Source organism: Eublepharis macularius, chromosome 14 (assembly GCF_028583425.1).
Source record: "Eublepharis macularius isolate TG4126 chromosome 14, MPM_Emac_v1.0, whole genome shotgun sequence".
Lineage (NCBI taxonomy): Eukaryota > Metazoa > Chordata > Lepidosauria > Squamata > Eublepharidae > Eublepharis > Eublepharis macularius.
The window spans coordinates 72597556-72608281 of record NC_072803.1 but is presented as its reverse complement, the minus strand read 5'-3'; the positions used below and the strand labels follow the sequence as shown (position 1 = coordinate 72608281).

General features: G+C 44.4%; 1 long non-coding RNA gene across 1 annotated transcript; it reads right to left on the bottom strand.

Moving 5' to 3' along the window:
- Positions 1-7698: 7698 nt before the first annotated feature.
- Positions 7699-10019, bottom strand: LOC129342695 (uncharacterized). Its single transcript, XR_008598232.1, has 2 exons — positions 9654-10019; positions 7699-8247 (listed from the first exon to the last, which is right to left on the bottom strand). It is a non-coding gene; the product is annotated as an uncharacterized LOC129342695 (long non-coding RNA).
- Between the last annotated feature and the right edge of the window lie 707 nt (positions 10020-10726).

The window sequence follows — 10726 nt, the reverse complement described above, 5'->3', positions numbered from 1 at the left end:
AAGACAAATAAGTGAGTTCTACATCAAATCAAGCCACAATTCTCCATAAAACAGGTTATCCTACTTTGGTCACATCATGAGAAGATAATACTCACCGGAAAAGAAAACAATGCTGTGAAAAGTAGAAGGCAGTAGGAAAAGTGGAAAACCCAAAATGAGATGGATTGACTCAGTAAAGGAAGCCACGGCCTCCAGTTTGCAAGACTTGAGCAAGACTATCAATGATAGGCTACTTTGGAGGTTGTTAATTCGTACGGTCACCATAAGTTGGAAGCAACTTTATGGCACATAACACACACAGGAGAGAAAACATTTCTTTTGGCATAAAACTGATCTTACCTCCATGATTTCCTTTAGTTCTGTACCAGTATTTTCTGATTTGAATTCCTCTTTTCGGCCTCCTTCATCGCCATAAATAGCCCTTCTTCTCTCATAAGCTCACCACTCTATTATGTAAAAATAAAGCCGATTAACCAGCGCAAAGGATGCCAAAGCCACCCTTGGGAGGTACCTCAGAGAATATTCCTCCCAAGACATTTGCCAACACCATTTATTTAACTAAATCAAATCCGGGACTTTACTCCCACCATGCATTACAGGATGATGCTGAGATACTACAGAGACCATTGGGGGAAAGGAGTCTTAATATCAGAGATTCCCTCTCCCGCTACAGCAAAAAATAATTTGCAAGTCTTATTGATACACACTTAGGGCCCAACTATACAACTTTGGTATTGGGTGTGAGATGGCAAATCTATGAGGTAGGGTTGCCAACTCAAGCTTGGGAAATTCTAGAAGATCTGGGGATGGAACCTGGGGAGAGTGAGGGTTGGGGGGAGGCACCTCAGTAAGTTATAATATTATAGACCCCACTCGCCAAAGCAGAGGGTAGAGCCTCCGTAGCCTTCAAGCCTACCCAGAAGTTACCTCAGTCTTCTCTAGCATATGCCAGAAACTTCAGGCAATACTTGGAAAAGACTGATGTCCCATGTCAGTTTTCCCCAGACGTGACATCACACCCCCTCTAACAATGCTCTCCCCTCCTGTATCACCACTGCCCATCTCCCATTGGCTGCCTGGCCATATAAGGGAAACCTAGTGTAGAGAGATGCTGTACAGTGCTCTTTATAAGGTTACCAACTCCTTATTGGGAAATGCTTGAAGATTTGGGGGCCAAGCCCAGGGAGAATGGGGTTTGGGGAGGGGAGAGACCTCAGTGGGGAATAATGTCATAGTGTGTTCACCCTCCAAAAGAAGCCATTATCTCCCATTGTTTCCCAATAATGCTAGGAAAAGTAGAAGGCAATAGGAAAAGAGGAAGACCTAAAACGAGATGGCTGAACTTAATGAAAGAAGCCACTTCCTCCAGTTTTTAGGATCTGAGCAAGTCTGTTAATGATAGGATGTTTTGGAGGTCTTTCATTCATAAGGTCACCATAGGTTAGAGGCAACTTGATGGCACATAACACACACACACCCCTCCCAGGGGGATCGACCTCTGTAGTCTGGCAATCAGATGCAATTCTGGGGGAGCTGCAGGTCTCATCTGGAAGTTGACAACCCTAATCCATCAGTTCCAACACAAACATGAGCAGTGCACTGAGGAGTTGTCAATGGACCGATCATTACCAAGTAGTCACAGAATGATGTGCACAATGGAGGTGGATCTCAGTTTAAACGATAAGAGAATGATGTTGTTCAGTGATACAGGGGGCATTTGAGAGAGGGTAGCTTTATAATCAGACGAAAAAAGATGCTGTAATATATCCTTACAGAGAATAATTGTTGTACAGGTCAGGACTGAATCTTTTCCTCTTCTCTGATACCAAGAGCTTTTCTGAACACAAACCTAAATGCCTACCTACTTTCCCCCTTCCCATCTAGGACTGCTTGCCTCAATACAAAGCTCTGGCTTATTTGTGTCAGCAAATAAACACAGATAAACAAACAAACAAAGAGAAAGATGAGAGGGTGGATCTACCCCTGCTTTGGTCCACAAAATTATCTGGTGCAATGCAAATGACAGGAGATTTTGGAGGGTGGTCTCTGTGGCACTGAGGTCCCTCCCTTCTCCAAACCCAGTTCTCCCCAGAATCCACATCCAAATCTCCAGGAATTTCTTCAACCCACAAATGGCAACTCTACAGCTATGGCAGAAGGCTTGCTGGCAGACCCCTGGTTTTACCATAGAATTTTCTGGCAATGCCTAAAGCCACCCTCTGTCATTTCTAGGTTTCCCCTATAAGTGACATAGCAGTTCATACAATGTCATCTCCACCCCCCCCCCGGTTTCCTGTCCCCCCAACCCTCCTGTGGGTTGACAATCTCAGACTGGCCCCAAATCTGCAGAATTCACTCACATACTAATGAAATCCGAATCAACTATGAGCATAGTTTCATGACTGATACCATGGCCAAACTCAACTATAATAATAGTATGCTAATAGACCTAATACGAGCAGTGATTTCTTATGTGTTTGCTATAAGCAGTTTGCAATTGCTTAGTTATTTTCAGAAGCAGTGTTTAGTTACATTGAGTACTGAAGGCAAGAATTCAGAGCTTTGTCTCAGAAGATAATGGTTTAATAATACAGTTTGTTTGCCAGATACATTCAGGCAGAAAGAAAATCTTAAAAGGTAACATACTCAAGAAAATGGCTTATTCTGTAGGCTCACACACGCGCAAATGTGATAGGAGCTGACTTTGCACTAAAACGGTGACATGCATACTGAAATTTCTATCTGTGATATATACTATGAACCAATCATATCGTAATTAATTACACTGATACTGTGATGTCATAAATGCTATCAAACCCCACTGCTCAAGGAAGAGGCCAGAGAGAATTAATTTTGAGGGCGTCTAATGCCTGGTTCCCTTCCGCTGCTGCGTCAACAAAATAACTCTAACCCTCTCCTTACTCCTAGCCCCCAGTGTCTTACTGAGTGGGGCACTGGAGGAGATGGCTCTTTTCAGGCACAACAGTTTCATGTTGCTCCTCTTTTTGAGAGAATCACACAAGTCCCTACTACTATTCTGCTGAAATATGCTGTGTGGCAACATATCATTTTCTTTTCCCCAATCATTTGCCCCAAGAGGTGGGAAGATACCCAGCACAGGATTCTTCTGCCAACTTCCTCATTTCTCTTTATACAGTTCTTCTCTTGTGTTCTTTGCTTATGGCCAAGGCAAAAAAAAAAAAAGACCTTTAGCAATCACAAGAGGGCTTGCCCTTTGTTCAGCTTCCATGCCAGGCCTACAGCCTGGCAGCAAATAATATAACAATCTCTTTTTGATGTTTGTTGATAACTTAATTTAACTTGGCAGTGGCTTGCTTGCCAACCTCCAGTAGAACCTGGAGATCTCCTGGAATTATGCCAATATCCAGGTCACAGAGATCAGTTCTCCTGAAGAAAATCAGGGAACACTTTGGAGGGGTACTCTATGGCATTCTAATCCTTCTGAGGTCTCTTCGTGCCACCTTCATCACGTGAAAGAGAATTTGCAATTTACTAACCAGGTGGAAAGAGAGATATGATGGTGATAGTTTTCCGTGGGATATCAATGGCACGCTCCTGATGAAGGTGGCACGAAATCTGCGTCCGTAGCCGGCCCCAGATTGAGCGTGGCGGTCTTCACTCCCCACCCTGGAGTCCTTATCACCTGGGGAATGACTGGAAGGAAAATTAATTGAATGAGTAAAAGAACTTTACGTGAACTGAGTTGTACTGCAGTTACCATTGCTGCACTGCGCTGCTGTTATTTATGTATTTGCACTTGAAGATATCATGTAATTATTGTAGAAATAAGAGGCATTTGCACTTTGTAAAAATTGTTTAATCATGTAAAGTTGCTTTGAGCACAGCGAGTGCTAACGTTTCTGTGGACATTGTTCCTTGTCAGTTTCCATTGTGCAGCAGAAACAGCCATCCGTTTTTTCCAACTTCCAGTTGGTGGCTGGAGATCTGGAATTACAATGGATCTCCAGGCCCTGGAGATCAGTTTCCCTGGAGAAAATGTAGAAAAGAGCAAGAGTCCAGTAGCACCGATAAGAGTAACAAAATTTGTGGTAGGGTATGAGCTCGCTTCTTCGGATACTTCACACTCTTGCTCTCTTCTACTGCTACAGATAGACTAACACAGTTATTCATCCTGAACTGGAGAAAATGGTTATTTTATAAGGCAGACTATGGCATTATACTCTGCTGAGGTCCCTCTTCTCCCCAAACCCAACTCTCTCCAGGGTCCACCCCCCAAATCTCCAGGAACTTCCCAACCTGGAGCTGGCAGCCCTGTTGCCAACACTGCTTTGACAAATGTTGGAGATTGCTGATGCTTGGGAGAGGGCAGAGTTTAGAGAGAGGAGAAAGCTCAGCAGAGTTATAATTGCATAGAGTCCACCCTCTGAAGTTGCCATTTTCTCCAGGAGAACTGATCTTTGCAGTCCCAGGAGAAGCCCAGGCTCTACCTGGAGGCTGGCGAGTCTACTTGGATGTCTATTGGAGTTTGTGGGGGGTGGTTGTATTTCATTCCCTGAGAGGAGGGAGCTTTGGGGGCGGCAGGGTCAGGGGAAAGGGATTTCTGAGCAGCAGGAGCATCATCCCACGCAGAGGACAGCAGGGCCTCAAGAGGAGCCTCCCGTGGACCTTGCCAGTCATGCTGCAGCCAAGACTGGGAACGAGAGAGTTGCAGAAGCAGGTGTCCGAGAGACAGGAAAAGGCGCTCTCACCGCCCTTGTCCCAGCTTCCTGTTGTGTTACCTAAGTTTGTGTTTTTATGTGTTTGTGTGTCTTACTGTGAGTCCTCTCCCTTCTTGATGAATAAACGCATTGTAGTTTGAATTCTGCTTGCCAACCTCCAGGTGAGGCCTGGAGACCTTCCACAACTGTATCTGATTTCCAGACTAGAGATCAGTTCTCCTGGAGAGAGCAGCTTCTTTGGAAGATGGACTGTATATATGGTTGCCAACCTCCAAGTGGCTCCTGGAGAGCTCCCAGAATTATAACTGAGCTTCATATGAAACAGACTGATTTCCCTGAAGAAAACCACTGCTTTGGAGGATGGGCTCTGTGGCATCTGAGGTCCCTCCCTTCCCTTCCCAAACTCCAAACTCTCCAGGCTCCACGCTCAGATCTCTGGGAATTTCCCAACCTGGAGTTGAAAATCCATGCTAGGGAATGGCTTTGAAATTGTATTTCCCTTTATTTTGCCTACTGCTCATTCTCCCCTTAGTTAGGGGAGAGTAGTATGTGCAACAAAATAGAAAGCAGAATCTTGCCCAGATGTTACTGAATGAATAAATTGCATGAATATGCATTGATGGCTAAATTAACTTCTAATATGCATAACAGACCAATATTGAAATTTCAGGAAAAACGGAAAGACGTTTTTGATTATGTAGCTAGAAATTAAGAAAAACTAAGAATAGCTATTATGGAAATCAAATTAATATTTCAAAAACATGGGATATAAAATGTGGAGTATAATGTCAAATATAAAATGCTGAGTACAAAATCTTGAGTATAAGTAACTAAGGAGATGGAAAGGAGCAATATTTTGTAGTTTTAATGTGTTGTTTCTGTTTCTGTTATGTTCTTTCGATTGTTTTTTTCTTTTCAAATAAAAATTATTTTTTTAAAAAAGTGGATGTTACAGTGTATGTGACCAATAGAACAGGACATCTAATAAGCAATGAAATCCGACTAGAATTACAAACATTTGAAACCAAACAAAAAGTATTAGAATGATCTTTGCTAAGAGCCAGGGGTTCACAAGTTGCCAGTGTGGGTCATATTGATTTGGTGCATCCATCTATAGACAACATTAAGATCAGAATGCTGGCCCAACTGGGGAAGAAATCCCAAGGTAAGGACCAAAGGTACATCCAGCAACCTTGCTGAAGGTAAGGTATGAGTATAGAAACACTTCTAGGAACTATCTTGAGCTTCATAGCAGAAGAACATCCTGTAGGCCTAGCCTATTTGGGGCCTAAATTGGCCCTCTGTGAAGCATGGGAGCAGTCTCGGGGTGGTGCAATGATGTCATTGCATTGATCCCCGGAAGAGTGCCTGGGAGGCCTGTTCCCTGCCTTTCCCTGTGCTGATGGCAGGGGACGTGAGGCGGGAGAGGGGGATCCCCTGTCTCCACCAAGAGAATGGGATCCATATGTCACTCTAGGAATCATTGGAAATTGTATGGTAAAATGACAGAGTTTCCAGAGATCAATGTGACATCACTTCCGGGCTTTCTCTGGAAGGGACATCACACTGTGTGATATGCTGGCAAAGTTTCCCTCCCCGCTGCCACTCCAAGTGGTGGTGGGAAGGCAGAGTTGCCAGGGACTGATCTTTTTCCATAATGGGAGACATGACACCCCTAGTGTTGGTGTGTAGAAAAGAAGTGTGTGAAGTCATTCACAAAAAGCATCCAGTATTTACTACTTCACAATAGTTCATCGTGAGTTCTGCTGCAGTGCCCACGTTCGCTGGAACAGGCACCTTCATCTTCTCCATAGAACCTGAAATTGATGGAGGGGGCACAAGATCCATGACTTTTTGCTAAAGAGAACACCTGGGTGCCCACTTCTGTTCCTCGGCCTTGTTGAGCTATAACTGAGTGGCTGCCACCACTTCCCCAGATTCTTGACAGCGACGCCCCCTTTCTGCCCCAGTGAGATCTCCTCCAGAGAGCCCCACAAAATTAAACAGTGGCTTGTTCAGACTTACTTTTCCATTGGTGTCTCTTTGTAACCAAGCCTCACATCCAAGGGAGGAATAATGGGTTGTTGTGGCATTGCCCTTGGGTAGAGAAGATCCAGATTAAAACACACATGAAGCTGCCTTATACTGAATCAGACCACTGGTCACTCTTGTCTACTCAGACAGGCAGTAGCTCTCCGGGGTCACAGGTTGAGGTTTTTCACATCACCGAATGCCTGGTCCTTTTAACTGGATAAGCTGGGGATTGCACCTGGGACCTTCTGTGTTCTACCGCTGAGCTAAGGCCTCTCCCCAAACTATGGCCCAGACTAATAACCTTTTAATTCAGATTTGTCTTGAGAATTTATTTTCTTTATACATTTTAATATTTTTTCTCAACAACAACAACATTTGAATTATATATCGCCCTTCAGGACAACTTAACATTCACTAAGAGCAGTTTACAAAGTGTGTTCTTATTATCTCCACAACAATCACTCTGTGAGGTGGGTGGGGCTGAGAGAGCTCTGAAAGAGCTGTGCCTGGCCCAAGGTCACCTAGCTGGCTTCAAGTGGAGGACCAGGGAATCAAACCTGGTTCTCCAGATTAGAGCCCTGTGCTCTTAACCACTACATCAAACTGACTCATCAAATATGTGGATGATAGGCTGCCAGGTTGCCAACCTCCTGCCCTGGACTCTGTGTGAGCAGAGGGAGCAAAATAAAGGGGAAAGTGGGCATCAAGCAATGCCGCAATGGCACTTCCAAGCACAAAACCAGAAGTTACACTGCGGTCTTGCATCACGTCGATTCCTGTAGCCCCCCCCCCACCCTCACAGCCCTTCCTGGGTTGCCGGCAGAGTCTGTCGACCTTTTACTCAGCAGGGTACGCCAAAGGGGGGCGTCATGGAAGAAGTGCAAGGCAGGGGCAGCAAGCCGCGAAGACCAGGACATCAGTCAAAATTATCCACATGAAATACTTAGAAAATCAGAGGCAATAGTGTTTGAGAAATATATATATATAATTAACCTTCAAAGGAATGTTTATGGCTAACAAGATTCTATGATGCTGAAACACATTTTTTTCAATGGTATACCAAGGCTAGGTTGAGTTAACTTCAAAGAAACACAAAGTGCTACATAAGCCTCAATAAGTACTAGTAACTACATATCCAAAATTCCTCTGTCCAACAAGAGAATCTCAGACCAATGAAGTGCTAGTGCAGTTTGGCCATTCGCAGACAATACAATCAATGTCATATATCAATATACACAGGATCAGTTTGTGAATCATTACAAAATTCATACACTAGAAATACCCTTAGAAGGGCAGTACAATTTAAAGTGAGAGGTTGAGGATCTGATACCGCTGACAAGAGAATCCTAGTTATGAAGTGACTACTCTGAGAAAGCATTTGGGAAAGGGGGGAAATGCACCAGATTATCCATTGTGGTCACATTTGGAAATCTGGACTCTTGAATGCAGCATGCCAGTTCTTGAATGGTGCGCAAGATGCCTTATGACACTTCCATTCCTGTCCATCATGGGGCTGCAAGAAAGGGGGGGGGGAAATATCCATCAGCATTCCCAGATATAGATTGGTTTATCACTGAAAGCAACATGTATCCACCAGCAACACTATAAACTGCAGGGTTAAGTGACTGTTTTCAAACAAAGAAGATTCGAGGGCAGATTAAAATGTGAGATTGCTGAACTTGAGTTCATTCACAAGTTCAGAAAAATGGAACCTCCAGGGCTTAATAGAAATAAGAGATTTCTATCTCACTTCAAACGCTAAGCTGCATTGTGTCGGAATATCCCAATTCCCTTCTTTGCAACACCTCTCGCAGCTCCAGACTGGGATGGATATAAAGGCTCCATTCCCCCCTTTATCTGAAGAAGGGAGCTCTGACTCTCAAGAGCTCATACACTGAAAATCTTGCTCGCCTCTAAGGGCCTCTGGACTCAAATCCTGTGGCATGGTGAAGTGACAAGAAGGACTTTAACTTGTTGCTTTAAAATATTTATATGCAGCTTTATCCTGTGCTTAATGCAGCTGCTGTGCAGAGTGGAGTATCTCCGTCACATGCCCCCCCTCCCCTTAATCAACACGAGGCACAGTTTTTGGGGAAGTTCTCCTGCACAAGCCGTATTGGAATGTGCTCCTGCACGGACACCCAATTCAGCTTGACTAGGGTTGAGCAAGAGAACTCCCCTAGGAATTCCTGAGGGTTAGCTCTACCTGCCAGAGGGAAGTGGGTCGTAGAAAAGACTCCTCCCTTTCCCCCCCGTCTCCCCCTCTTCTCAGAGCATGAACTTTCCCCCTCAAGCAAGGCCCCTGAGCTGACCGGGCACTTGCATTAGAGTTGGGCATGCCAACAGAGCATCCTCTCGTGTTGCTTCTGAGGTGTTCCGAGTAGCTTGAGAGTAAAAGTGTTCTTGAAGTTTTACTCTCATTGTTGACCTCGCTGCCCTCCAGAACCAGCCCTACATATGGGGATAGGCATCCCTGGAGACGGGGAAGAGGAGGTTTAAAAGGGGCTTTATTGTTTAAGATCAACCCTGAAGGTCACTGGCAAGCAGAGCAGCCAATCTAACTTGGCCAGTAGATCAGTTCTTCCCATCTGATCTAGCAGAAAAGCAGGTGACTGTGGTTCAATTTGGGCTTCCAAGCCAGCTTCAAGGGCCACCTCAAGCAGAAAGCTTGAGAGAAATCAAGCCATATCCCAGAACCGTGTGCAAAAAATAACTTAGACTGAGCAGGGAGGCTTGGACAAGAAATGCCTGGACTGCTTGGACAAACCAGGACCTCTCACCCCAGTTCTCTGCCTATGGCCAGGAAGCTTCCATGATCTTCCTGGGCCAGGCACGTATGAAGGAGAGGAGTGGAACAGAACATGGCAAGGCCTATATATGAATGATCTTTAAGAATATGTGGCAGGATCCAGGTCTTACTTTGGCAGAGTCCATATTCTCTTCACAGCTGCGAATGAAGAAATGCCTCGTTAAAGACTGTTAAGCATAGCATAGCATAGCATAGCGGTATATAAATCAAATGTTGTTGCTGTTATTATTATGGAGTATTTTTGCCACTGGTATTCTGATCGTACAAGCCACTTTTTGTTCTTGCATTCTACTGCTTCTTCCAGGAAGGGAAAAATAGTCTCATGTTTCTCCTTAATAAGTCCCTTCACTCAGTCCTCTTTCAGGAAGGAAAACTAAAAATGAAGAGCCACCTCTTGCCCCCAATTCCCCCATCCACACACAAACACACACACACACACCCATTTCTCACATTTCCAGATTACATGGAAGCGTGATTTTGAGCTCTCTGCTTAACTTTCCCTCACAGGATGGTTGTGAGGGTAAAGTGAAGGGAGAGAGATGTCAGAAGCTACTCTGGATTCCTATTAGGAAGACAAGCAAGAGTGTGTGTGTATATATATATATATATATATATATATATATATATATAAATAAATTAGTATAAATATCTGAATAAGGGAGCTAGACACATCCTCTGTGTACTGAAGTTTCCCAGATTCAGTCCCTAACATATCGAGTAAAATGGCAAGATGTTTCCTTGAGACCTTGGATTGGTGCTGCCAGTCAGAAGAGACAATACTAAGCGGGACTGACCAAAGGTCTGGCTACACAGAAGGCTTTATACACACATATGCAATTGGGAGAAACCCTTTTTGTGGATGAAGGCGTGCAACAATCCTCCATGACATGTGAGCGCACCGGAAAGCCATGACTAGCCATGGCTTCCCTGTACACATAGTGAAAATAAACACAAATGGGTAGGTTTATTTTATTGACATAAAACATTAGTAAGAACAAACCGCACAGTAAAATATCATACCATAAACAGCTTGGACTAGGATCGGGGAGGCCACTTTGTCATGGAAGCTCGCTGGGAGACTTCAGGCCAGTCACCTTCTCTCAGCCTAACCTACCTCACAACATTGTTGTCATAGTAAAATGGAGATGGGTAGACCAGCATATGCCACCCTACGCCCCTTGGA